This window comes from Sinocyclocheilus rhinocerous, unplaced genomic scaffold (assembly GCF_001515625.1).
Source record: "Sinocyclocheilus rhinocerous isolate Xijiao unplaced genomic scaffold, SAMN03320098_v1.1 scaffold2515, whole genome shotgun sequence".
NCBI lineage: Eukaryota > Metazoa > Chordata > Actinopteri > Cypriniformes > Cyprinidae > Sinocyclocheilus > Sinocyclocheilus rhinocerous.
The window spans coordinates 314050-319376 of record NW_015637115.1 but is presented as its reverse complement, the minus strand read 5'-3'; the positions used below and the strand labels follow the sequence as shown (position 1 = coordinate 319376).

The following is a 5327-nucleotide window of genomic DNA, read 5'->3' as shown; positions in this document are numbered from 1 at the left end:
TTTTTTTTATATATATATATATATATATATATATATATATATGTGTGTGTGTGTGTGTGTATATAGACTAACATGAGACATATTGACTAAACTATGGAATAGTTACACCTTTTTAGCACACTTCCATTTTAAAGTTTATGTAAGTGTTTATGTGTTTAGTTCTATATATTATAACATTCTGCAGTATGTTAATTAATTTAATTAAGTAAAACATACAGTTGTTGCCTACAGGAGATGTGTAATAAGAAATTAGGTCATGATGAGACATTAATTATATTCTTTGGCAACAGTAAATGATGAGAAATATTCTGACTCAAGACACATCTCATTTCCAATAATGATAGCCTGTGTTATCAGAGTGCTTGTCTGCTAGCTTTACACATTACGGCACGCTTCATGAGCACAGAACAGGCTGGGCAAGTTAGCACACGCAAAGGGAGTCTACTTTTAGACCATTATTTATATATGTTACCTTAACAGTCCTTATTTGATCCCCACCAGTGGATATATATGGGACATTAGGAGAAGTACACTGTAAAAAATGTGTGGATTTATATTATGTTACTGGCTATTACAGTAGCTAATGTATTCCTCATTTGTTTACTACTGAATGACAACATTATCTGTGTTTTCATTGCAGTAATGAACATTCAATGTGGCATGAATTAATTATGCTGCTGCATTTTTCACTATTTGCTGGTTTAGTTGCTGTATCACCTGTTTTTGTTATCACTTATAGTTACTTTTCTTGTAATGTTCAGATATTTTTATATCTATATTTTTATATAACAAATGAGAATTTGATGATTGAGTTGATACACTTTCTGTAATTTAACATCCATTAACTTTAAAATTATAACCTATAGAAGTGAGAGAAAAAAATTATGGGTAACACTTTACTTGAAGGGGTGTGCATAAGACTGACATGACACCTACATAATCATGACATGACACATGTCATGAATATGAAGGAGGTTTTATGCATGTTTATGACAACTGTCATTAAGTGTCATTCGCTCAGTTATGTCATTTTTAATGCAAATATGACATTATTTGACCTAACCCTAACCTAACCCTACCCCTACCCTTACCCCTAACCATAGCCCATAACAAAGACATCTCAAACAATGTCATCTTTGCATTAAAAATTACATAACTGAGCGAATGACACTTAATGACAGTTGTCATAAACATGCATAAAAAACCTTCATATTCATGACATGTGTCATGTCATGATTATGAAGGTGTCATGACAGTCTTATGCACACCCCTTCAAGTAAAGTGTAACCAAATTATGTTTCAAAGCAGTTTTTTAATTGTTTCTTTGTTCAAGCTGCCATAAATATTCTATGTATATAATAGCAAGAAGTTTTATTAGGTAAAGACACTTTTTTGAGTCATTCACACCCATTTTTCCACAGAAGGGAAGTAATTTCACAGAAAGTTATCATTTCAAACTATGCATGACTAATGTGGAGAACCCAACAGCACCTGAATGTGTTGAAATAAATAATGATATCGTTGTGGGGAGGTGATGTGCTGTGGAAAAAGGAAGGGCTTCTTCAGAGGAAACCTTTTGTAGCTTTAGGATTTCAGGAAATACAAGTACTGAAATAGTTACTAACTAAAGAATAATGACTCTTATAATAAAGAAGCAGAAATAGATGTTTGGACCCTAAAATATACAAAATTTCATAGTAGGCATTTCTAGTTCGATTTCACATCACTAACGTCACAAAATAACTGCATAAGTTAAAGTTACATTCTTATTAGGTCACTTGCACCATGAACCACAGGTTTCTGCCTAACCAATATTTTTTACTCTGTTTATTTTGAAGAACCCATTCCAAATATCCAAATTCTGCCATGTATTTACCATAAAGCAGGTGTTTTTATTTAACCTTGGAAAATAATCTTTCTCACCAGGATGTTGAAGCGACAAGCTCCCGAAGAAAAAAGCAGAACCAGTCTATCAGCGTCTCTCACACCCCTGCAGGCGAACTTTCCCATTGTTTTATATTGCAAAGTCTTATCGCATATCTCATAGCACAGTGGACCGAATTGAGAAAGGCAAACAATATGACGAGTTTGGCAATGTTTTGACACCATCATGTTGTTTTAAGCATGTGTGACTTTCTTCTGTGGAACAAAAAGAAGAAACAGCACTAATTTCATGTTCCACAGAAGAAAGAAAGTCTTATGGGTGAATAAATGAGGACAGAATGTTAATTGCTGGGTGAACTTAAACCCAACTGTCCTACATTCAGAATAAAAGTCACTGCACACCACTGTTTAATCATGTAGTTTTCTCTTTAAAAAACTCCAATAACTGTATAGGGGAATGAATTAAAAAGGAACTTTTTTTTCCCCTCTTCTTTACGTTTTTTTTTTTTACTTTTAAATCAACTTTCTTGTTGTTCCTTGTTCTATTTGATTCATATAATAGAATTGATAGTATCATCCTTATGTAGTGTCTCTAATGATGGATTTAATTCAATAATTGTGGTGTTTTTTACCCCTGGCGCCCGAACCCAATCTTTTACGGTCAAATACCGTCTCAGAAGTGGCGCCCGAACAGGGACCTTCAGATGTTGTGTGTTTATTCGCCTATTGTGATTATTTGTGTAATTATGGAACCCTGTTCTCCTCTTATACATTTGACTGGATCTGGAGATGATAGCAGTCTGGGACCATTTCATGATAGCCCTTCTACTCCTCAGAATGTGGAGCGGTCTTTATTAGACGATGACACAGGTTTAGAACAACCATTTCTTGCTGTCCCTCTGATTGGTTCAGGGAACCAAGCAGATGATTTAACTATCTTTTCTCAGGCAATTGATTAACTTAAAAGTGTATTTGTGGACACTGTAGCCTGGTAGAAAAAATGGTTTGAGGAAAATGCTAAACTTTGTGCTAGAGACATTCCTAAAGCGACATTAGTAGTAGTTGAAAAGGCTCAAACTGCTTTTTTGGAGGTCCTTAATGATCGTATGCAATTTTTTTTTACCAATCAGACAATTGATTAATTATTTGCTGATTTATTTGTCACTCATTTATTGGTGTAAGCTGTTTAAAAGGTAAATGTTCCTGGGCCTGGAATTAAAATTGTTGTTTTATTTATTTATTTCCTTTTCTTTTCCTGTGTTGAATATGATATACTGAATTATGTGGTGATATGATTGGAATTGATTTTGAATAGAAATCTTTTAAATCAACTTTCTTGTTGTTCCTTGTTCTATTTGATTCATATAATATAATTGATAGTGTCATCCTTATATGTAGTGTGTCACGAATCATGTCCATGGACTTCCGTTCGATCGCCACCAGAGGTCACCCTTCTGTTACATTGACTCTCGCACTACACAAACTGTTACACATCACCCTGGACTACATTTCCCATGCTCCATTGCACTAATCACTTTTCACTGGAGGAAGCGTTATTATGGATTATAGATATTTTGGCCAGAAGTGATGGTTTACAGTTACAACACCTTGATGGATTTCATGAACTCATTGCGGTCAATTAATTCAATCTTAAAAATGTAATAAATAAACAAATAACATTCAAAATAAAACAATTACTAAGAAAGTTTTTTTTAAAGAAAACATATTTTATTTACCTGCATGTCATGAGACCATTAACTGACATGAAAGAACTATGAATATTAAATATTAAATTAAAATATCAGGGGGTATGCCCACTACATATTTTATGCCAAAGGGGTTCGGCTGACAAAAAGTTTGGGAATCCCTGCTATAGGTGATATGCGGGTTGCCTGTGTCATGCATGCCGGGGGTCCATAGTACATTCATAAGACACTATATGTGACCCTGGAGCACAAAAGCAGTCTTAAGTCGCTGGGGTATATTTGTAGCAATAGCCAAAAATACATTGTATGGGTCAAAATTATTGATTTTTCTTTTATGCCAAAAATCATTAGGATATTAAGTAAAGATCATGTTCCATGAAGATATTTTGTACATTTCCTACCGTAAATATATCAAAACTTAATTTTTGATTAGTAATATGCATTGAACTTCATTTGGACAACTTTAAAGGAGATTTATCTTTTTATAGGAGATTTTTTTGCACCCTCAGATTCCAGACTTTCAAATAGTTGTATCATAACAAACCATACATCAATGGAAAGATCATTTATTCAGCTTTCAGATGATGCATAAATCCCAATTTTGAAAAATTGACCTTGGTTTTGTGGTCCAGGGTCACATAAAATATTATAAATATCAATATTTTAAATGAATAAATTAAATAATATAAATTATATATATATATATATATGTTGAATTAACTTGCATGTAATGCATTTATTTTAATAAATTAAATTATATTTAAATTTATGCATTTTTTGTCAGTACCGAAACAACTTGGATTTTATTTATTATATGTTATTTCATCGTTAAAAATGTTGAAACAAGATTATATGCTAAATGGATGTAAAAAGGTTAACAAAATACTTGTAGATCAACACAGAAATGTTAGCTGCCCATAAAGTGCATTTCAAACCATGTTCTGTATTGGTAAGATGCTGTCTTAGAAGCTAAACAGTGAGGCAGCACACTAGAGATTGGGACGGACCCTCTGTGCCCTAAAATGCCTCCTCAGGTGTTGTTCAGTGTGTGTTGGTTGTAAATGTCCTGTTGTGTGTGTTCAGGCTGGTGGCGGAGTGGCGTCTGTCTCGTGGTGTTGAGGAACAGACTCAAGCCTTTTTTGAAGGATTTAATGAGATTCTTCCGCAGCAGTACCTGCAGTATTTCGATGCCAAAGAGCTGGAGGTGAGAGACGCTGATATAAAATCCCTCAAGTCCCACGTACAGAGCTGCCTCAAAATATGTGTGCACTTGAGTCACACTTAAGCATATCTGAATGTCATTGCATTGCATAACAAAATGCACTGACATTCGGATATATGTGCAAATGCTTTAACAAATGCTCTGTACATTCCTAAGCTTGCAGAATCAAACGTCATCTTATTTAAATACTGTTGCATCTATTCTGTAATCAACCATGTTTTTGTGTGTTCTAGGTGATGTTGTGTGGGATGCAAGAAATAGATCTAAATGACTGGCAGAGAAACAGCATTTACAGACATTACACCTCCACCAGTAAACAGATCCTGTGGTTCTGGCAGGTAATGACGCAATAATCATTTTAAATGAATAATTATTCAGATTGCACCAAGACACTCTCTCTTTTCTCTGTAGTTTATTAAAGAGATGGACAATGAGAAGCGCATGAGACTGTTGCAGTTCGTCACTGGTACCTGCCGTCTGCCTGTCGGAGGCTTTGCAGACCTGATGGGTGAGTT

At 34.4% G+C, this 5327-nt stretch overlaps 1 long non-coding RNA gene across 1 annotated transcript; it reads left to right on the top strand.

Moving 5' to 3' along the window:
- The first annotated feature begins 4654 nt into the window (after window positions 1-4654).
- On the top strand, window positions 4655-5320 carry LOC107748450 (uncharacterized). Its single transcript, XR_001640936.1, has 3 exons — window positions 4655-4794; window positions 5046-5150; window positions 5224-5320. It is a non-coding gene; the product is annotated as an uncharacterized LOC107748450 (long non-coding RNA).
- Window positions 5321-5327: the final 7 nt, after the last annotated feature.